Source organism: Lissotriton vulgaris, chromosome 6 (genome assembly GCF_964263255.1).
Source record: "Lissotriton vulgaris chromosome 6, aLisVul1.2, whole genome shotgun sequence".
NCBI classification, from domain to species: domain Eukaryota; kingdom Metazoa; phylum Chordata; class Amphibia; order Caudata; family Salamandridae; genus Lissotriton; species Lissotriton vulgaris.
Genome location: NC_141694.1, coordinates 827,218,507 through 827,242,185, shown reverse-complemented (window position 1 = coordinate 827,242,185; position 23,679 = coordinate 827,218,507). Strand labels below are relative to the sequence as shown.

Here is a 23,679-nt window from a genome sequence, read left to right as displayed (position 1 = left end):
TTATTTACTCATCTAGATCTAATTCTAGATTTCGGTGGGAAAGGAGTTCTGGGTAGTGTGATTGCCAATTTTATTTTGGTTTTCACGGTTTCCGATTTCTGTGCGTTTTCAATCCTTGTATTTTAAAATTCAAATTGTACTTAAATGCACAAACAACATTTCACTCAGGCCATAAGACTTTAGAACCCCAGTGATATTGGTTCTAGTAATGATTCCTCTCTTATCTGCAACTAGTTCACCCAACCAATTAACATTTAACATCAGTGTCGCTGATCCTGAGGTGTCCATTTGCCATTGGTGTGATGGGAGACTATAAAGAAATCTATGGCAAAACTCCATGGGATTCTTTGCTTCAGCCATAGCTCTCCTTGGCTCTTAAATGTCTAACTTCACCTTCATAAAATGTCTTTCTTACATGGAGATAAAATCTCCACCATCGTATTGTATTCTAATTGCATTTATATAACGCTTACTAACCCTAGCGAGATGTGGCGTTGAATCACAAAACATTGAAAAGGAGACTCTGCAAGTGCTTGGATGAATGTATTCTGATGTTAATCCTCCATTGTGGTTCACAGTAATATATAAAAAAGTAAAGTGGGTTCTGGTGTTATTTTTGCACCCCCTGTTTAGCATGGTACTGGATGGAGGGCGAGGACATCTCCCCCAGACAGTGAAAGTATGTTATCTACATTTCCCTGGCTCTAGGATTGAGATCCTTCTCGAGTGAGGTGAGAAGGGGACAGGGCTCTCTTTAGAAATTTGATGGAGACTTTGTTAGCAAGGGGCTGCTGATTAGACTTTCTGAAGCACTTCTCTTTGGTAAAGGGTAGGGGTGATGGGTGGGGCTGAAGAGTCTGTTTGCAAGGTGAAGGGGACTCTTTAGGTGAGGCCCAGCCTTTTGCTCTCCTTGATTAAACTTTCATTTGGGCTGCTTACAACCAAGCACAGAAACCTCACAGCTCTTTATGCCATTGTTATGGGTGCTTCAGACCAGAGACCACCCTGCTGTGAGAAGCATCACTAAACAAAGGCTGAGTCTAAAGTAGCCTGGAAAAAACATTTGAAAGGAGAACCACCCCAAACTGGTTCTGCAGCGTAAGACAATGAATATGCTTGCACGACAGTCCAATAAAATTCTGTTTTTATAATCACCAAATTCCCTGTGCCTCTTTAAAAAGTGTGGTACTCTTAAGTTTTGTGTAACCAATCTCACATCTACTCATACAGCCTATAAAATCGAGTCTGGTCTGTGCCAAGAAATGAACTGTATTAACAGCCATTTCTCACTGCAGCGCTAGTGGCATGACTGGGAGGTTTCCACCAATGCCAGGGTAACCCATGCTATGCGGGTACTTCTGAAGCAAGCACACCTACAACTGGATAAACATTCAGGTGCTATGGCTGCAATAGGCAGACAGAGGACACCATTAGGCTGAAGGGACATAGAATGAATGAATGAATGAATGAATGAATGAATGAATGAATGAATGAAATTATTTATAAAGCGCACGATGGCCAAACGGCTTCCTGGCGCTGAGAGCTCTAGGGAACAGAACAAGCAGGGCCGAGGAGGTTTAACAGGGGTAGGCCAGGGCAAACAGGAATGTTTTAAGCGCTTTACGGAAGTGTGAAAAGATAGGAATAGAACGCATAGAGAGAGGAAGGGAATTCCAAAACCGGGGTGCAAGAACAGAAAATCTAGTCCCACCAGTGCGAGTTTTACGGAAGCGGGGAATAGTGAGGAGAGCAGAGGAAGATGAACGGAGAGTGCGGACAGGGGTGTGGGAGGAAATCAGAGAGTTAATGAACGCCGGTGCAGAGCGATCAAGGGCCCGATAAACAAAGCAACCTAGTTTGAACAAGGATCTCTGCAGGATAGGTAACCAGTGAAGGGATTTGAGGACAGGAGTGATATGGTGAGCTTTGGGCAAGTGAAAGATGAGACGGGCAGCCTGATTTTGGATTGCTTGAAGGCGGCGGGTTTCGTAGGCAGGGATACCCACGAACAAGCTGTTTCCATAATCAAGGCGGGAAGTGATGAGGGCAGAAATGATGATTTTAAGAGATTCAAGGGAAAAGAAACGAGAAATTTTTCGGATCAACCGAAGGGAGAGGAAGCAGGAAGATACTACAGCACTGACCTGGCCATGCATGGACAGGTCCTGGCTGACCTTAATGCCCAGAGTTTTAACGGAGGCAACCGGGGTGGGAGGGGGACCAAGGATAGGGGGCCAAAAAGCAGAGGACCAAGGGCTGGATGAGCCGCCAGTCAGAACAAGCTCAGTCTTATCTGGATTGAGCTTGAGGTGATTGGCGCTCATCCACCCAGAAATAAAGACCATCGTGGAGCGAAAAAAGGATAGGGAGTGAGAAGAAGAAGAAAGGTCAAAGACAAGCTGGAGGTCGTCTGCGTAATTAAACACTGAGACCCCCAGCTGAAGGAGAGAAGAAATAAGTGGGTGAATATAAAGGTTGAAAAGAAGGGGAGAGATGGAGGAGCCTTGGGGAACCCCACAGGGCACCAGGAGGGGAGGAGCAGAAAAGCCGGGGAGGTGGACAGCTTGTGAACGTCCTGTAAGAAAGGACGTGATCCAGGAAAGGGCAGGGCCTCTAATGCGCGCTGCGCTGACACGGTCCAAAAGAATGTTATGGTCGACCGTGTCAAACGCAGCGGACAGGTCGAGGAGAACCAAAGCTTGGGGGGAATTGGTGTCAGCCTTGGCTTTCAGCTCGTCGAGAACGGCGAGCACCACAGATTCGGTCGAATGGCCCGAGCGAAAACCCGCTTGATGAGAAGCAAGTAGTTGGTTCTGCTCAACATAAGTAGAGAGACAAGAAGTGACGTAGGATTCGAGAATTTTAGCAAGATAGGGAAGAAGAGAAATGGGCCTGAAGTTAGAAGGGAGAGAGGAGTCTAGACCAGGTTTTTTAAGAATGGGGAAAACAATAGCAGATTTAAATGAAGAAGGGACCAATCCAGTGGAAAGAGAGGCATTAAGGAGAGAGAGAGGGGTAGCAGGGCAAGAAGAAAAGAGAGTTTTAAGAATGCGAGCAGGGGCACAATCGGTGGGAGAGCCAGACTTGATTTTTGTGAGCAGAGCTAGGAAGGAATCCAGAGAAAGGGGCGGGAAAAAGGAGAAGGAAGAGTTAGACACAGAGGGGGCAGGATGTAGTGGAGTAAAAGGAGTGATATGTGATGTGGCTCGTGCTCAATGTACCGCTGGTGTCTTGCTGTGGGGTGTTGGCGGGAATTATGGGATGCTTCAAGTTGCTCAGTTGGCGCAAGTGATCATTTCTAGGCTATATATTTTTGTATTGGATTTTATTATGATTCTTAGAATCAATTGTTTATGTATGTGCACTTTATGTTGTATTGAGATGAACGGTCATCAATTTTGTTTTTAAATTACTGACATTATCTTGTCCCTTCATGTGCGATCTTTGACTTTACTACAAAAAACTTTGATAAGGAGACCTTTCGCTGTACAAGAGAAAGACTAAAGAGAAAGGGAATCTCTATCTCCCATCAGCCCAGATTTGAGTCCTGCTGGATTCAATCTTCCATCATGTCTGACTCTTAGGTCCTTCTGCATCATTAAGCATCCATTTACTGGTTTTATAAGCGATACTGAGGAGGAGAGTAAAGAGGACAGTGCTAATACTTTGGAGTTAATTTTGTAGGACACCTACAGAGAACCCCCAACGATACTGGATCCGACACCTCACCAAAGCGGAGATCCAGTGCTAAGGCCCCCAAGTACGCAGACTTTGCTGCCCCAGAATGCAACATTCATCATGTCAGTCAGGGTGCCATCAGAGGTGCTATCTGTTGCAGTTCAAAGGAAGTCCAGGTTGCCACATGTTAGGTTAGAAGTAGAAGGTTTATTAAGCTTAGTTACGGGTTAAGATGGTACATTTCAGATAAGTAGTTTAGCCCAACCAGGAGCAGCGTCCTTGCTGCTCAGCCCATGCACTCCAACTGACACTCTCAACCGCACCAGGCTGTCCAGCATTCCTTTACCTCACCAAGCATTCCACAACATCACAGCCATACTGGCTGAGCTGCAGGGAACAGGTAACTAAGGGAAAGGATGCATAATGGGAATTCAAGCCACAACACATCTCCTTTCCTTAGGGAAAACAGATAATAATATAATTACAGCAAAAGGAAAGAACATACAAGTCATATGCCATTACAATTACAACAACATAGTAGAATGCAGGACTAGCAGAATACAGAGAAAGTCCTACAAGATTACAATTACATTAGTGTAGTAGAATACAGGACTAAAAGAATAAAGAGGCAGTCCTATAATATTACAATTACATCAAAGTGGTACTATGTGGCAAAACACCCTCCCTCACCCACCCCCCATCTACACACAACAGAGGGGACCACGTACACACCATCCAGGGCTCACACCCTTCAACATTTCACTAGGGTCAATGACCTTTGAACACAGTACTAGGTTCCATGACCCTACAACACAGTACTAGGGTACATGACCCTACATTGCCGCACTAGGGTACACAAACACACTACTAGGGTACATGACCCTAGAACACAGTACTAAGGTACACGGCCCTACAACACATGACTAGGGTACACGACCCTACAACTCAGTACTAGGGTACACAACACCGCCACAATTTCTTTGCACACCTGACAGGACCATACGTCTTAGGCAAAGCATACCAGGGTACCCAACCCCATGCCAGAGTACAGGACTCTACAATCATTCAGTATAGGACATGCTTCATAGCTTACATTAACAGGGTAAAAAATGTAGGCACCCACACAAGCATGGCAAAATACATATAGGCAGGACTTTGTAATAAAAAAAATAAACAACCACTCAGCATTCAATATCAGCATGCAGTATATGTATGTGTAGAAAATATAGGCCGGCATATAACACCCACTTAAAGAAGAAAATCAGCATGGCACACACGAACATCAAGTTAAGAGGGGCTCTCCCATCCCATGCCAACACAACAACCAGAATATGAAGTAATAAAACCCAAAGAACTCCTTAACAAACCACACACATTCCAAGTGCATGTCTTTGAAAATAAAACAACAGCATTAACACATTCCATCACAAGCAGGAAGAAAGTATTTTACTCCGGTGAACAATCTCTCACCCGATGTCCACACCAACTCTGAATATCTGCCGACAAGCTTCCTTTTGTTGCCACCACACTGACCAACACATTACGATCTCCAGCCCCTCAAGGTCACACATAGGGACACAGCACAGTGCCTTCAGCCAAAGCGCTGCAGTGCACGGAGTCCAAGATGAAGCAACACCTCAAAATAAATGGCGTCCTCCTCACAGATGACAACTCACGTTGCCTGCGATGACTTCACACCAATCGGGGATCACGGCTAAGGTTGCGTGTATTTCATGCGCACATACAACGCATGTGCACCCATCCAGAGAGGGACAGTATCCTCCAGAGTGACGTGCACAAGATGGTGCAGGTCACACAAAGATGAATACAGGAACTGCGAAGTTGCCACAAACGCCCAGCACGTTCCAAAACGTGACCACTATTTAGACCTGCCACTCGAGCCAATCCCTTGTGATGAGTACTTTTGAAAGTGAACTTACCCACAACCGTGTATCCATTCCAGTTCACAGAATCACCTTAAGGTGTAATTCAAGTCCAAACAAGTGCACCAGCGCACCAACCGCCATCTTCCCTTTGGCAGGAAAAGCACTGTTCCAACGGCACAGCAGTACTGCCAGTTCACCACAATCCCTTCCAGAGAAACACTGCTACATAGTGTATCCCCATGGAATAAGCATCCCACAAATTGTGCGGCACGCTGCAGTGACCAACACTAAAAATGTTGCCAGTTCCTTCAGTAATAAATGCTGCCATTTGCGCTTGCTGATCCTCGAACTTCAGTAACTCCTTGTGTGCTCACACTTATTGACAAAGGTTTAAGCATACATCAGAGCAAGCAGTGGAGTTTAATTAGTCCCTTGATGTCAGTTAGTTCAAACGCCCCAGGAAGACTGTCCAGATGATAAAGGACACTTGTGGGGCTAACTAGGGTGTTCCTTTTCCTTCAAGCTTAAGGTTCATTAGTTCCAGTTTCTTCAGCAGGTTAAAATACAGACTATCTTCCACAACACGCAGGTTCTTACTTCACACCGTCGCCATTTTGCAATCCAGGGGAGGTCCAGGTAGCCACAGGGTAGGTTTTAAGTAGAAGGTTTATTAAGTTTAGTTACAGGTTAAGATGGTAATTTTCAGTTGTTTAGACCCAGCATGAGCAGCCTCCTGGTGCTCAGCCCTCACACTCAAACTGACACTTTCTCAACCACACCAGGCTCTCCAACATTTCATTACCTCACAAAGCACTCCAGAATTCCACAAAATCACATCCATACTGGCTGAGCAGCAAGGAACAGGCAACTAAGGGAAATAATGCATGTGAGAAGTCAAGTCGTAACACTATCCCTCCTAGAGTCCTCCAAGATACTAGTCCTGCCAGACTTCTAGAGTTTAGTGGGACATCTCTCAGTAAAATATGGAGCATTGTTTAATTTGTGCAATGCTGGGCCATGCTACTCATTTTTGCTGACCAGAACTTATTTTTCGTCAACAGATTTTACCCAGAGAAAGAAAGAGAAAGGGAGAAAATGAAAAAAGGAAGAGGAAGCTAAAAATTGAAAAAGAGTGATAAATGGAGAAATCAGGGATGATAAAGATAAGCAGATAGTGAGTGTATAGTGGTGTCAGGATGCACTAACCTGGAATTTCAAATCCAATAGGAGCAAGGGTTTTTGCCACAGTTTGCCAAACTCTGTCAGTACCACAATAATATTGTGGAGTTGTACAGTTGACATGGAGAAAGGTGAATGGGGCAAGCGTCAAACAGAGACACTGTATATCATCTTGCGCCTCATCACGCAGCTGGGCTTTTCGCACTATTGTAGCGTTGACATCTAACAGGAAACGGAGATCTTTACTACAGTTTGAACAATGATATCTTAACTTGATGTGTTACCTGTGATGCACCTATATTTCTGCTCTCTATTATAGTTTGAAACATTCCCTTTCTTCTGAGCTGATATACTACTATGTTTTAATACAGTAACTCAATACCCATCAGGATTACAATAAGGTTGTTTACCAGCGACGCCATGTTCAGAGTTAGGAAATAACTTTTCGTTCTTGGTTTGCAATCAAGATGGCAAGATAAACTGTATCATGAAAATATGATTTTAGTACTGCATGTGTAGTTTCAAATCCTAGTAATACATGTATAAACTAGGTTTGATCTCTGCATATCATACAACAATACATTTATGCTACTATTCTCCTGTTGCAGTTTGCAGTAGTTCAAATGGAGCTCGTATCCTATTTATGACGTGAAACAAACAAGTGCTAAGAGCGTCTAACCGTTATGTATGAATCCCCTTGAAATAAACAAGTATTATAGAGTTTGTTGCATGATAACTCTCTGGTTCTACATATCCTTGTTCATTGCACTGAAAGACAGATAAATGGATTCCAACAAAAAGTCCTGGCTGTAGCAACTATGTATCTCTATTGGCTAACAAGGAAGCTATACACCATGAGGAACTTGAACTTTGTGTGCCAAGATGGCCGCACCTTAGTCAACTCTTATGAGCGTCCTGCAGCCGTATGGGGCATGTAGTCAGTCATTACCTTTACTCAGCTGTTTTATGAAATGTGTCCTTTTTAGGTCGAGTTATTTATAACTCGAAACCTATTGGGGCTAAACTAAAAGCTAAACTAAGCTCTCAAAAAATGCGGATTTCCAGAAGTGCATGTGTCCCGTGCACGCGCTTCTATCCACCTGCCTGCCTGCCTCGCATCACCACATCAAAGCCAGCCATCTGTTGCTTCCCCTGAAGCTTCCCCCAGCGTGCGCTCGGCCTCAGGCATTTCTCCTCCCCTAATTATTCACTGCCCGCGGCCGGCTGTACTTTCACTTCTACGGTCGCCAGGCCGCGTCTCGCATTTCTCCTCCCCCTTCCCAGTGTATTAAACTTGTATAACTTGTAACTTGTTATTTAAAAATCACACGTGCCGTTCGCCGACGCCAAGGCTGACTAGTCTTAGTTCCACTTCACGCCTCTTCAACCACCACGCTACGCTTACTGTCTATTTATCTCGCTAGTTCCTTTTCAACCCAGAACGTTCTCATTATCACTGCTTTCCTACCTAGCTCTTACTTCGTGTTTCTCCCATTCCTTTTTTTAAAAATCTCTTTTTTAAGTCAATGCCTGCTGATGTAAGTCCCAGTGCCCAAAATCGTGTACTGGCCTGGCTCCCATTACCTGCAACCACCGGCATACATTAAGCACAGGGTCCGCTCATGACAGACGGCCACCGGGAACACACGGAGGAGGGATACCGATCAGTAGCTCACCGCCAACCAGGAAACATACCCGTTTTCCGTGGTTTTCTTCTTTATGGATCCCCTCCCGGTCTTCGCATTTTACATGACTTGATTCAGAGGCCCTTCACCAGGAAATCTCTGACACCACTAAGAAACAGACGTTACTAGTCTGATAGCACGTGACTTTATGTTCTGGACTACAGGATTTTCCATCTTTTTGCAACCAAAGTTCTTAGAATTCCATTAATCCCAGTGACAGCATCTCGCTAATTCACCTACGTGGTACACCGCTATAAGGCCCAGACCTCACTCAACCCCATCGTAAGGGTTGAGTCTAAGCCCTGAAGAGTCGTGTTGACTCAACGGCACACGACGAAACACGTGTCGGCTGACTGTTATTCCTCAAGTCTGGACCCAATAAAACTCCATCCTGCTGGGACAGGATCCACACCAAAGGATCTGCTTCTATGTTATTTTTTGTGTTGTTACTCACCAATCTACTGAATTGTGAAACTCTGTTTGTGGTTGCGAGAGCTTAGCTGTTCAAATACATTAAGCACTTCCTCTGCCCAGGCGTGTCATGGCCAGGTTGAATGTGGAATGAGTGAGTGGGAGAGGGTGCGATCGATGAAATCTGCGTTTCTATGAACTAATGAACCCGCATCCATGCCAACAGCCGCCTTCCTTCCCTGTTCACTTCTGTCAATATCATCTCTTCCAGGAGAGAGGGAGAGGCCACTGTCCCAGGACGTGGTGATGTCAGAGGGTGGGATAGTGAAGGGTTAAGGAGGCGAGCCGATCACAGGTTTGGATCCGCTGAGAGTTCCATCACGCGCAAGTCCTCCTACAGCCCATAATAACATAAACCGGTGACTCCCGAACCAGTCACTCCTCCAAGTGACTCAGCCGGCAGTTACATAAAGCCACACCCGATATACAGGTCAGAGCCCTCGACCTCCGCAGAAGTAAAGTCAGGCTCCCTGCGTGAGGTGGAACGACGGTCGCACCAGGCAGCAGACTCGCGGTCTGTTGATTGCCCTACTTGATTAGGCCTGTATATAGCACCGTATGTGTGCAGAACACAAGGGTTCCACGGTGCAGAGGTCAGGGCTGAAACACTGGTTCGAGTGCGCAGCTCCTCGTGGTCCCGGCTCACTGGAGCTTTTCAAAGGGAGGGCCTTTAAAGGGGGAGGCTTTTTCTCTTCCCATGACTGCTCGCGTGCTCTTTCCTCTGCTTTCACACATGGTTTTAAAGACCCCCCACTTCTTCTCAAGGGTATATTCCCGCCTCTGCAGCACAGACCGCGCATTCGGAGAATTATATGTTCGGAGTCATACTTTTCCCACAATCCCACCATATCTGCTTGATTGCTTTCAGGAGCCGATATCGAAGAAGGAGGTGCCTACGCTGTTAACAGTCCTTCTAGTAATACCGCCCCCAACGGGTTCCCGACCTCCATCTATATATAAAGCATGTTGTGATGCGTTTGTCCCGCCATCGAACAAGGTACAAAACCCTTTTTGTGAAACGGGAGCAGTCACAGCCTCCAGGACGAGCCTACACTGATGTTGTTTCTGAAGCCAAAAAAATACCCCACACTGTGTCGCTCCTTCAGGAAGTGGGGCCTCCTTTGCTAAAGCGGAGGAGCGTCGCCCCACTCCTTTTTGCTGGCTAAAAAAAGGAAACATTAAATGATAATAACCTTAGGTTATTATAATTTTGTTTTTCCCATTGCAGCGTCTTTGTGGGGTGGGGCTCCTCCCAAAGCCGGGGAGGAGTGGTTTGCACTCCTTATGTGTGTTTGGCTTGCCCTCTCGGACCGTGTTCCCCATGCAGGGTGCCCCTGGCTGAGCACTATGTCACGGCGCTCAGACCAATCACAACGCTGCCTCCCTACTGCTGCTACAGGTAGCAGCCGCCGCCGCTGCCTACAGGTCAATTGTTCTTTTGAATGATGACATACAAATCTTCACAAGGATTCTTACTACTGGACTTTGAGACATGTGGCCAACATGGATCTCACCATATCAAGTGGGCTTTAATAAAAAATAAAAAGAAAAACACCAGGCGGGACATAATACTAGTTTGATTTTATCATACTGTAGGAAGTCACTCAGATGATCCTTCTCTCGCATACAGCGGAGATGGTATTCCATTGTGTTAACAGGAGTTTCCTCTGTAAGATCCTTGACAAATCAGGGCTACAGCCCAGAATGCTTTTTTTTGTTAAAACCAAATCCCAAAGCCGTTCTAACAGATTAAAGATCCGGTTGTTCCTGTCAGAGTCTATCACCAGATCTACAGGGACAAGACAGTGTTGCCCCTATCCCCGCTAGTTTTCTCTCTGTCACTGGAGCCTCTCATACAGAAGATTACCATGAACTAACCACAAACACTGGCCAAATTTAAATGACTCTATACACCGATGATATATTATGCTTTCCCTCTGATCAGGCAATCTCAGTTCCTATGCAGTTAACAGTATTACGCAGCTGTCACAAAGTCTCGGGTTTGAAGGTTAACCACCAAAAATCACAATCTGCACTCGGTACAGAGAAAACTCAAACAAGTAATGTTGAAGTGGTGCCTCATGCCAGTGAGAGTGAAGGCAATAGTCACTAGCTCAGACACACGTTTGTGGGGATGTCACACCGATACTTACAACATATGTGGCGGACGTGTGAATGCAGAGTAGGCTTCTAGAAGGATGTCCTACCCTGCATTAAAGAAGTTACTAACATACAATTACTGATGGACCTGCGGATTGTCCCACTGGGTAATGTTGATGATGCAGGCCTGTATCCACAGTGTCTTCCACAGGTAGATTTATTGCTCACTTATTTGTGGCAGACTGACTATCAATCGGATAGAAGAGGAAAGCCTACCTAACAGGTCTGTGGTGGACGAAGAAATGGGCACCATATGCCATTGAAAATCCATGGCGACGATCAGAGATAAAATGAAGCAATTTAAGAGGATATGACTCCCTTCTATGAATATAATAAGATCCTCTAAAGCACAATGTATACTCCAAGCTCAAGACTCTGCACACTCACCCACTGTGTCAGTTACCTTCTGACACATATGTTAACCAAAGAGCAAGTAGTTGGGGCGAGTCAGAAATTACGCTAGGTTCAACAGTACAAACAAGTTCGCTTTTGAAATTGTATTTAAAGAAGTAAACCAGTAGTTATCTGATACAAAACAAATTGATCATACAATCTGAGATTATATCAATATATAAACATTAACATTGGCACCAAAATACATAATATATATACATAAACCTTGAAATCATACAGACAGAAGTTGCCCATGCTTTTCCATCCGCGAGTCCTCATATTATGAAACAAAGGTGCAACTGAGAATGTGGATGACTATTCGTCAAAATGTTTTAGATTAATAGAAAATATCTTGCATATCTGCGGACTCTGGATGCATCTAGGTGCACATTATCACTCAGCACCACCACATTATCACTCAGCAGCACCACTCAGCACCACCACAGCACCACTCAGCACCACCACATTATCACTCAGCACCACACCAGCATCACTCCGCACCACCACAGCATCACTCCGCACCACCACAGCATCACTCAGCACCACCACAGCATCACTCAGCACCACCACAGCATCACTCAGCACCACCACATTATCACTCAGCACCACCACAGCACCACTCAGCACCACCACAGCACCACCACAACATCACTCAGCACCACCACAGCATCACTCAGCACCACCACAGCACCACTCAGCACAACCCCAGCATCACTCAGCACCATCCCAGTATCACTCAGCACCACCACAGCACCACTCAGCACCTCTACAGCACCACTCAGCACCACCACAGCATCACTCAGCGCCACCCCAGCATCAATCTGCGCAACCGTTCAACAACTGGTTCAAATATGTTCTCTCAATGTATCAAGCTTTATTACAAATGTCACAAAAAGATGTTAATATTTCACTTCTGTTCTTGGATTTTCGTCACAATAAAATACTCTGAACATAATCTTCACAAAAGTTATTTGCAAAAGTTTAAGATATTGCCAATATAAATTACAATCACTTTTATTTAAGTATTAATTATTTAAAACAATTAAAAGCCATTGTTATTTGTAATATCAATACATCTAAGTCACGTAAATACAACATATGTTGCATTACAAATGCTATAGGTGTCACATTTGCGAAAGTTATAACTATTGGCATTGTAAATGACAAAGCTATTAATTTAGCTATTTTCAAAACCAACACCTAAATAAAAAAATTGTCATTTACAAGAACAATAGCTCAAAATTTCCTAATGCGAGACATATTGCATTGCAAATGCTTGTTAGATGTAAGGCGTCTGTTCATGCATCTCCCATACCCTGCTCTTCCTCCGACCCTCTACCACTCTTTGAGAGATGCACACTATGGAGTCTTTAGTTGTATGTCACACAGGGCCAGCGCACAATGGTATGGTGGAATAAAAGCTAGGGAACTTTGGTATTCAGCAACCCTGACATTCAGCAGCAATGGCGGGGTGCTTCTAAGAAAAACATCAGGGGACTGCACTTCTTTTTTTCTTTCACAAATTTAGCACTGACTACTTGAACACTTCGTCTGTTCAATTTCTCCATCCACATGTTGGTGGTTTCACCACATTTGTGAGCGTTTTTTAAGCACGGGTGAGGGATTGATGAGCTTAAAGGAGACCTTCCCTTCCCAAAAACATTTTGTCACATCTCACAGTGTCCCTCAGGATCCTAATTAAGACAGCAAATATGCATTCAAAGCATTATCCAAGCCAGTTTCCTTGGGCAGTTCAAGACACAACAACATATGGCAGCTACCTTTCAATCTCAGAATTAGCCATTATCGTATGAATGCACAGTCAAGCCAGCCTTAATATTCCATGTACCTTGACTGCCCTCCTCCGATCTGTGCTGCTGCCAGAGAAAAGCAGAAAAATGCGTAAATCTAGTTATCTAAGATACTTTAGTAGCATCACAATGTCATGGGTGTGCCCATGAAAGTTCAAGCTCAGGCAGCTGGTTAAATAACAAAATGATCACAGCTATGTGGAGGGCAACCACTTTCATTATGAAAGCACACAACTTTTGCCCAATCAAAACCTGTACTCCTGGATTCTTCCATGTGGGTGGAGCCAAAGCGTCTCTCCTGGTTATTCTCACAAAATTATCTAGTGATAGCTGCGCTGTTAAGCCAGACCATAAGACCGAATCAGTGAAAATCTTAAAATGTAATACAGCTTCATGAATACATCAGCTGGGGAAGAACTGTGTTTTAGTGTGGACAGGAATCACAATACATTTGCTTGCGGTTCTCAGTACCAAATCCTGATGTCTCCAGTTGTAAGTCTTAGAAATATGGATGGTAAAAGGGCTTGAAGGAGAGTGTTAAGAATAAGAGTGAAAGTGCAAGAGCATGGAACACCGTAAATGTTAGCTATTTGTGCCTATTCAAAAGCATTTTGAATTGCTTTCAACTTATTTACAACACACATAAATATACCCATAACAATCAATCAAGCAGGGTTCTGAGGGGGGGGGGGGGGGGGGGGCTCCGTTGAGTGCTGGGGTCATCCAAAGAGCCAGGTCTTGATGTCCTTCCTGAATTGGGTACAAAAGGGGGTGGTGATGGACGGAGCATCTGAATCAATCAAACGCTCACACCCAGTCAAAAGATCTGGGTTTAATCCATCACCGTTCTTTAGCCCACTCAGCCACCCCAGTTCAGACATGGCTATATGCAAATCAGTCTGACCCTGTGCCTCATGGGAACAGTCCAGCCCGAACTGCCAAGTCATGTCTTCCCTGGACCGGAGACAAGCTTCCGAGGACCGGTTTCTGGCATTCCAGCCGTCTTCAGCCCGGCTTGCTTGAATCCAGTGGCAAAGTGAGCAAGGGACTCACGTCTGAGCATACCCTGCCACACTTATGGTGGCCAAAAGCGGTACAAAAGGGGGTGGTGATGGACGGAGCATCTGAATCAATCAAACACTCACACCCAGTCAAAAGATCTGGGTTTAATCCATCACCGTTCTTTAGCCCACTCAGCCACCCCAGTTCAGACATGGCTATTTGCAAATCAGTCTGACCCTGTGCCTCATGGGAACAGTCCAGCCCGAACTGCCAAGCCATGTCTTCCCTGGACCGGAGACAAGCTTCTGAGGACCGGTTTCTGGCATTCCAGCCGTCTTCAGCCCGGCTTGCATGAATCCAGTGGCAAAGTGAGCAAGGGACTCACGTCTGAGCATACCCTGCCACACTTATGGCGGCCAAAAGCGGTACAAAAGGGGGTGGTGATGGACGGAGCATCTGAATCAATCAAACACTCACACCCAGTCAAAAGATCTGGGTTTAATCCATCACCGTTCTTTAGCCCACTCAGCCACCCCAGTTCAGACATGGCTATATGCAAATCAGTCTGACCCTGTGCCTCATGGGAACAGTACAGCCCGAACTGCCAAGTCATGTCTTCCCTGGACCGGAGACAAGCTTCCGAGGACCGGTTTCTGGCATTCCAGCCGTCTTCAGCCCGGCTTGCTTGAATCCAGTGGCAAAGTGAGCAAGGGACTCACGTCTGAGCATACCCTGCCACACTTATGGTGGCCAAAAGCGGTACAAAAGGGGGTGGTGATGGACGGAGCATCTGAATCAATCAAACACTCACACCCAGTCAAAAGATCTGGGTTTAATCCATCACCGTTCTTTAGCCCACTCAGCCATCCCAGTTCAGACATGGCTATATGCAAATCAGTCTGACCCTGTGCCTCATGGGAACAGTACAGCCCGAACTGCCAAGCCATGTCTTCCCTGGACCGGAGACAAGCTTCCGAGGACCGGTTTCTGGCATTCCAGCCGTCTTCAGCCCGGCTTGCTTGAATCCAGTGGCAAAGTGAGCAAGGGACTCACGTCTGAGCATACCCTGCCACATTTATGGCGGCCAAAAGCGGTACAAACGGGGGTGGTGATGGACGGAGCATCTGAATCATGAGGCACAGGGTCAGAGCTGATTTGCATATAGCCAGTGTCTAACCCAGGGTGGTGTGGAGTGCAAAAAAACGATGGATTTAGGCCCAGATCCTTGTACTGGGGTGAATGTATAACATTGTTCTACATTCTGTCCATCAACTGTGTTTTTTGCAATTTTCACCCCGAGTGTGCTGGGTATACTCAGACGTGAGTCCCAGGCTCTCCACACCACTGGAGTCAAGCTATCCAGGCTGATGAAGGCTGATAGCCAGAAACCGGTCCTTGGATGCTTGATTCCGGTCTGGCAAAGACATGGCTTGGTAGTTCGGACTGGACTGTTCCCATGAGGCACAGGGTCAGAGCTGATATGCATATAGCCAGTGTCTAACCCAGGGTGGTGTGGAGTGCAAAAAAACGATGGATTTAGGCCCAGATCCTTGTACTGGTGTGAATGTATGACATTGTTCTACATTCTGTCCATCAACTGTGTTTTTTGCAATTTTCTTCCTGAATTGGGGCAATATGTGAGATAGCTGGAGGGGAGGGTGTTCCTTGGCTTTGGCTGCAAGGTAGGAGAAGAGCTTTACTCATGTGCTGATCTCTTAAAACATGGATAGCCAAAGAGATCTGGGCTGATCGGAGGTGTCTTTTGGGTGTGTGGACGGAGAGGCGGCTGTTCAGATATGCGCTTCCGGTGTTGTGAAGGGCCTTGTATGCGTGGGTGAGGAGTTTGAAGTTTATTCTTCTTTTGACTTGCAGCCAGTGGAGATCGCAGAGGTGTTGGGTGAAGTGACTGGGACGGGGGATGTCGAGGATCAGTCTGGCTGCAGCGTTCTGGGCAGTCTGGCGTTTGCAAAGGAGTTTCTTGTTGATTCCGACGTCGAGAGCGTTGCAGAGCCAGTAGGCCTGGATGTAATATACCAAAGTATGTTAATAGTGCATGTCAAAGCATATAAACACAATTTACAGAACGTTTACATGTTGTGCCTGTACATATACTGTTATTACATTAAAGCCTGGTCTATTGGCATTGTGAATGCTGAGGAAAATAAGGAGCAAAAAGGATTGTTTTCTGTATAGAAGACGTAAAGGTGACAAAAAATTTAATGCGGACAACAGCTGGGGTATTGAGTGTATGTTTGACATGTAAAATAGCACCTCATGTATTCAAGTGAAAGCACTTTGTGAAAGGTGGATTGGTACGCCAGACAGCCAGTACACTGAGAGGAAAGAGGAATATTTATCTGGGTGAAACCTAAACTTACTCTATGCATTTTTAAAATATTTGGTTAAAATACGTCCTGAGACAACTGTGCTGTCAGACCGGAAAATCGTTGTAGTAAAGCTATATTCAAGTTTATGAAGCAGTCTGCAGCACCCCTATATTTAACGGGGGTGCAGGGAAGAAGTTTCTCTGACTGAAGGAAAATTCAGGTGGAGAAGAAGAAATATGGACATATCGGATTTGCGTATTCGCAGTTCTTAACTTCTGTAAGCTATACGCCTTGTTTTCCATGCATAATCTTGGATTTTTGGTGCAAAGTCAGAAATGCATGCAAATCGTGAGGTGTAACATATGAGGTGTAGATTTACAACTTTAAAAAAAAATTGTAAATCAGCCCACACATTAGCCGTTTACTGCCCGCCTTCTTAAATGAGCTAAAAGAACAGATACTCTAGAGCTCTTGTAAAATTTGATACCCAAGATTACTTTTTTGTAGAATGAGGCAATGATGATGGGAGCGTTGCATAGTTTTGTGGAAATGAGTCTATAACGCCTTCTTACTCATATTTTCATGTGGGAATCCACCTTTAATATTTGCACGGCATGATTGGTGTGCACGCATGTTCCACTTCCCCCTTTTTGAAAAATCCCTAAGTCACCATGAAAAATGCACTACGTGATTCTTAGTCAAAAATAAGAAAACACTGTTACTTGTGGATATGTATCATTCAGGAAGTAGGCTGATCCGGTGATCTTACACTGACGTCTGTTGTTAAAAGTAATGACCATGGAAGTCAAAAGGGAATACAACAAGACTCAATAGAATTCGTTCCCCCTGAATGTAATTGAGTGTGAAGTGTGGAGTGTTCAAACTTGAATTTAATGAACGGAGGTTAGAAAACGCTAGCATTACGGTCATAGGAAATGTGTTGAACTCAGCACCATCATATGACCAGTAAGGGGTAGGTTATTGCCTGCCAGACCTTTAAGCAATATTGAAAGTTTTGTGAAACTTTGCTTTTCCTTCACAAATTCAGCATTCATTAGCCTTATTATGACTCGGCCTGGGCGAAATGGTAATTAGGCCAGAGCAATCGGAGTAATTTTAGTAATTTTGCGTTACTCGTTTTTTGCAAAATTACCGACAATTATCCGATTACATCCATTTGCCTGATTATGAGTAGTTTTGCACAAAAGTCCTACCTCAGGACCAACAAACCTAGTGACTTCTTGCTGCTGATGTTCATATTCTGTTGCACTTTGCTCTATTTTCTTAGCAGAAAATGCATCTCCTGGCCCTTTTTGGATACACGGGTACATTTTGCGCCAAGAAGATAGCACTAAATGCCAGGTTTTGCTCCTAGCGTAATACCCCATAATCTTGCGTAATTTTGCTATAATTTTGTGTAATTACTGTACAGCAAATTACACCCGCGTCAAATTATGACAGACCACCGCAGTGATTTTATTGCAATGTTGATGGATAAAATCTGTACCTAACGGCCTCTGTCTTCTAATAATTTCAGTATGTCACAAATCAGCTTAGTAAGTTTTACTGATTTCTTTGCCCTAGAACTGCGGTCGCTTTTCTCTCTTAGTTTGGAGCAGTCGTCAAAATTGCCTGCCCTTGTTATAGTAAAGTAAATAGTTCAAGCATGTAAAAACTGCAATCACCTCAAATAATTTGAAATATAAGAATGTTTCATCTTTAACCAGTTACATCTGCATTAATTGTAATTCAAGTTTAGTTGCTATAAACTGTGCTTGGTCTTAGTGGGTCTGCTGTTTTCTTCTGTGGTATATATAGGAACAAGTATCTTCTACCACTCCTTATAAAAATATTGAAATTCACCAAAGAGGTCTATGACCTTTAGATCCTATCAGGTCCGTTCTGCTCCAACAATCTAATGCTCGTCTTTCTGTTTCTCCTTGTACAATTTAGAACATTCTTCCTTTAGTGGCTGGAATATCCAGTAGCATTATAGGCCTTCTGCTTCGTACTTTACCAGTTATTAATGGGCCCCAGCCTCGTTAGAACTCGGTTAGAGGGCTTTTAACAAAAGGTTTAGCCTTCTGTATCAGGCAGTACTACTTATTCTGCTCACTAACCTCCCTTCCACCATCTGCTGCCAGGAGGCATTGTGATGTCACAGTTCAACTTTAGTAACTTATTACAGTAGAGTAGTGATGTAATTTTCTTTTTACAGGTCTGTTGTGATTCCATAACTGGATTTAAGGCCTTATTTACAGTTGGGTGGATTGAGGCCAACCTCAAACGTGGTGAATGTACCATATGCAATATTAAGAGTGGAATGGTGTCAATGGCACTCTTAATACAATTGATGTACCACTATACAGAACTCTAAATAAGACCCTTAATGCTTATATGTTCCCTTTGACTCAGGTTGCCCATGACTTTGGCCCTTAGTGTCTGCAATGTAGCCATTCAACATAAAGACTTAGCTGACTATTCATGGAGTTGCAGGAGATTAAAATAAGATTGCTACCTATTTGTCAGAATCCACTTTTGAATGTAAGAAAACTGACATCTGTTAAATGGGTATACACTGGTAATGATATTATTGTACTGTAAAAAGCCACGAGACTGATGACCCTGTCATCCTCCTGGCCTACTCAGCTAAGCTCATCTGGCAGTGTTGTGCAGCTTGTACCTCCCTTTGTAAAACTGTGCGTTTGTTGGACAACATAAACGTCCGGATTGTGCCAGACTGATTCTGTGCACACCCTCAGGATATATTGGCCTATGTCTGAGCTAGCCACAGTGCACCATATTTACCCCTAACCAGCGCAACAAATGTGTGTGCAACCTTAGAACATGACGACACTGATCCCCCAAGGAAATCGTAGTCACAGATCTAGAACCCTTTCGTTTGGGCTCTCATGCTTACCCAAAGTAGTACACAAGAAACACTCAGCAAGGCTTTTCCATATGTATTGAGGCGTTGTGATTCTTCCATAAAATACATGTGCTGCAATAATTAGAATTAAACAGATTAGTGTAATTAGCATCACAAGAACAGTGAAAAGGATGAACATTTCCACCATTGTGCTAAGACAGTGAATATATGCAGGGATATAAGTGCTTTGTATAGTTGTACTCCTACCTAGCACTACCTAAACTAGTTTTGCCTAGGGTGGGTGATCTTATAAACAACATGGGGCCTCACCTAACAGACACTTATTCACTTTGAAAACGACAAAACCAGAGTTTTCAATATTCTTCTCAATTCCCTCGAGTGTGTACAATCCAACTACTCTGGTTTGTCATAGTGTCTCACTAAAAACAACAATGTCCGCTACCATCCAAAGTCCCCACCTTACATCCAATGAAAAAATGTGTATATATGCCCAACGAACCCCAGTGAGAAATAATAAATGTGATTCTCACCATTAAAAAATGGTAAGGCTTGCTGGCCAACCAACTTTTATTCCAAGCTGCAATCCCTCCAAATTAAATAATGGTTCCCATAAAACCATATCTAATTCTCTATCGCCAACATGTTTCGTTGCTGTATTCTCGCGCAACTTCATCAGGGCTAATGGGGGTTCACCATATCAATCTTTCACTTCATATTTACATAGAAATCTGTGATGGTAGATAACAATGTATAAAATTTATAAATTTGAGCCAGTTGTAAAAATCCACATGCCTCCTGCACGGGCAGCATGAATGTCAAAAACTGAGGTGGCACATAGTTCATTTAGAGCATTATTACCTGGAGGTTGCGAAGTTGCAGCATACCTACAACCCTCCTCTTTGGGTCAAACGTGTTGATCGATCACGTGTCCCTACGAAGACCCTCTACAATCTGGCCCTCTGTAATTGTATATAAACATAGTTTGCACACAACAACATCAATAATCCATGGTTTACATATCATTTTATCCAAACCATACCCTCTCATTGTATGCTCATGACACAATTCTCTAGTTTGTTCTCATTTATATTGGTCTCGGACTGCTAGATATACTCTCAATTTACATCCCACTTAATGGCTTAAAGGTTAGAGCATCACTGCCTGTACAATGCTCTCATCAACAATTTACGTGTCTATAAGGAAGCGCAAGTTGCTCGCGCTGTCATTAACAACTCCCAAGCTCGCAACCACTAGCTACCAAGCTTTATATAAACAAACATCTCGCCGACCGGCACAGCCCCTCTTACCAGTGCCGCGTCCCACCGGCGTTTTAGGAGCTCCGACTCCGAGCTCCCATCGCCGTGTGTTTTAACTCTTACTGTGGTCCCTCCCAATCAGCGCGTCTTCAATACCACGTGACGCGCGATGAATACAATCATGGCGGCCATCTTAAAATGGGGAAGAAGAGGACTCTTGCGGTTCACTCAAGCTAAGCTTCATATTACGAGTGTCATGTACACAACGTGCCTATATCTTCCCAAACGCAATCCCATTCATAAGGCACTAAAACGAGTTAAAATGTGCCATTTTTCTTCTCATATAAAAATATATTGCGTCCAACCACTGAATCTCATATCAGAATTTCAGCCAAAAAAGAGTGATAGTAGCAATAATTTATCGAGTATCAGCATTATTGTAAAAGCGTAGATGAAATCCCATAAAAGTTGCCTAAATTCAAAGAGTAAACCATTATTAATTTAAAGTGCAAACAATAAAGGTGATGTCTCTTATGTGCCACTGAAACAGTTCTGGAGGCCTATCACTGGCTTGCGCGCCGAGTAGACGGCTTAGGAGCAGTGTTTGGGCCTCAAGGCGGTACGCACTACCCTGCATCAAAAAATGTCAGGTGAGATAGCCTTTAATAACTAATAATTTGGCCATCAGTCTCATTGAATCAATGGGAAGACTTTGATAGGTTCAGCCTGGTTGGCTCCAAGGTCTGGCGTTGTGGCTATTTGTCCATGTGGAGTAGATGTTCGATGTCCATTTATGACTAGGACACATTCCTATGTGTCCTCCTTCTATCCCTTTTAACCAGTTCAGTGTTCCAAACTTCATAACAGAAGCTTCCATTCTTATCAATGATGTATATACTTATATATGTCATGGTTCTCTGTTCTTTCAGGAAATGTTCCTATCACTAGTTAGGGAAAAGGAAGCCTCCATCAGTTTATCTTGCTTGGAAAATCCTTATCAGCATTTAGGCTAGCACAAGCTACACTTTTAAGATATTCTTAGCAAATGTAATCTGTCTTCACATTTACACAAGCATCATAAAAGTTAAGACTCATTTGGCATTGATATTCTTGCACATACTAAACCCTTCGTGCTTCAAACTGCATTCTCTGTATTTCGGCAGCAGTTATTGAGCTGTCCACCGCTTCTTCCTCTTCATGATGCTCTCTTTTTTATTATTTGTTCTACAATTGAGTTATATCACACACTTCCTTTTACACTTAAGCATGTGTGTTTTGTGTGCCAAACACATAATTCCCTCACACTGACCTCCATAATCCTGTGGTGAGGTCCTGCTGACTCTGTGTTGTGCCATATTCCTTGAGACATTATTATCAGCAGGTGTGGAACAAAGGTACATGATTAGTAATTGAAGAAACACCGAATGTTATCCTCTAGTGCTGGAAAACCAGGGACAAGTCAGTGGAACATGGTATTGGACTTGTTAACGGAATCAGACAGGACACTCCAGTTCCAATAAGAAACCTGCATTCCCTATACCTCAGGCCTTTTTCAGTCATCAAGGATAGCCCAGGGTTTTGGTGTGATCATAAGTAGCTCATCGGAGTGGCAAACATTAGGTCTTATGACAATGTTGAAGTCTACAGCTGCTATAAGGGTGTTCAGACTTGTTCAACTACCTTAAACTTTCACCCCTCAGCCCACCCAGTTCAGGGTGAGAAAACCATGCTGCTCTAACAGTCATGTTTCCTCCCTTGTTGTGTAGTTGAACATATTTGATTTTAAATCCCTCAGACGGACAGCAAAGAGCATCTCTTCTCCTCTCTTACTTTGAAGCTGCTTGATTGGTACCAACAATCTCCAGTCAACCCTCATTCATATCCCTAGTATAACACACACAAGAAGTTACAAGGGTCTTCTACATTTTTGCAGCCTCCAGTATCATCTTCTCCTCCGAGACTTACCAGGATGCATTCTTCATCTCCTTTGTCTTAAATACTGGAGTTGGACCTAGGTTATGGGACCATTATGTTCAGTTTGTTACTGACAATCAAGACATAAACTACAAAGAGGAAGATTATTGGTAATCAGTTTAGCAAAAGAGTGATGTCAAATAGGGCAATCATATAGCTGCCAATGGATCGTGTAGCACCCCTCACAGACTCTGGGAGGGCAATCTAGTTTTTCGGTAGTACACATATAGTTTTGTATTATAGCATTTGACTAGCTCATCATCCCCCTGATGAGTCCATAAAGAAATCTAATATCAATTGCATTCCAGGGCACCCTTTCAGAGCTCACAGTTGGAAGTGTCTGGGATGTAGTACAACCTGTTTGGGAGGAGTTTGGTGAGATGTGCGAGGTTTAAAGATGTGTTTCAAACATGGAGCGGTAAACGTCACTGTACACGAGTGAAATGTTGCAGAAAATTTAGGAATAAACGGAGTTGTGTAGTCACTATTTTATTGAGAAGGCTTCCATGCACGGCTTTTCATGTGGATGGTAGGGTCCACCAGTGTCTGTGCTATATCTATATAGGTATATGCATATGTACATGTGTGTGTATATATACATCCATTGCGATAGTAGCCCTTCACCTAATAAGCTGATGTAATGGTCATGTAAGTTTTGTATTCCCTTTGTTTCTCATGGCACTGTCTTGTTGTGTGTAAAATGGTTTGGATGTGTTTGAGCTCCACGTTCAGCTTCTGGTGTTGTTGATGTTTTAATGAACAGTCTGGAAGTTCTTTGAGGACACCAGTGATGCAGGAGGTGCGGTTGTGGGCTCTGATCTTCACACTTGAAAATAAAGACGTACTTGATTCCATATTAGGTCTACGGCATCTTCAATATAATAACTGTTAACCATCCTGTGCATTTGTCATGTGATAAACGCCTGACCCTATTATGCACTCTTAAGCAACCAGGGGCCATATTACA

The 23,679-nt window shown here is 43.9% G+C and overlaps 1 protein-coding gene across 2 annotated transcripts in view; it reads left to right on the top strand.

The window, feature by feature from the left end:
- The window catches only part of RMDN2 (regulator of microtubule dynamics 2), a 726,737-nt gene that overhangs the window by 614,546 nt on the left and 88,512 nt on the right, over nucleotides 1-23,679 (top strand). The window lies entirely within an intron of this gene.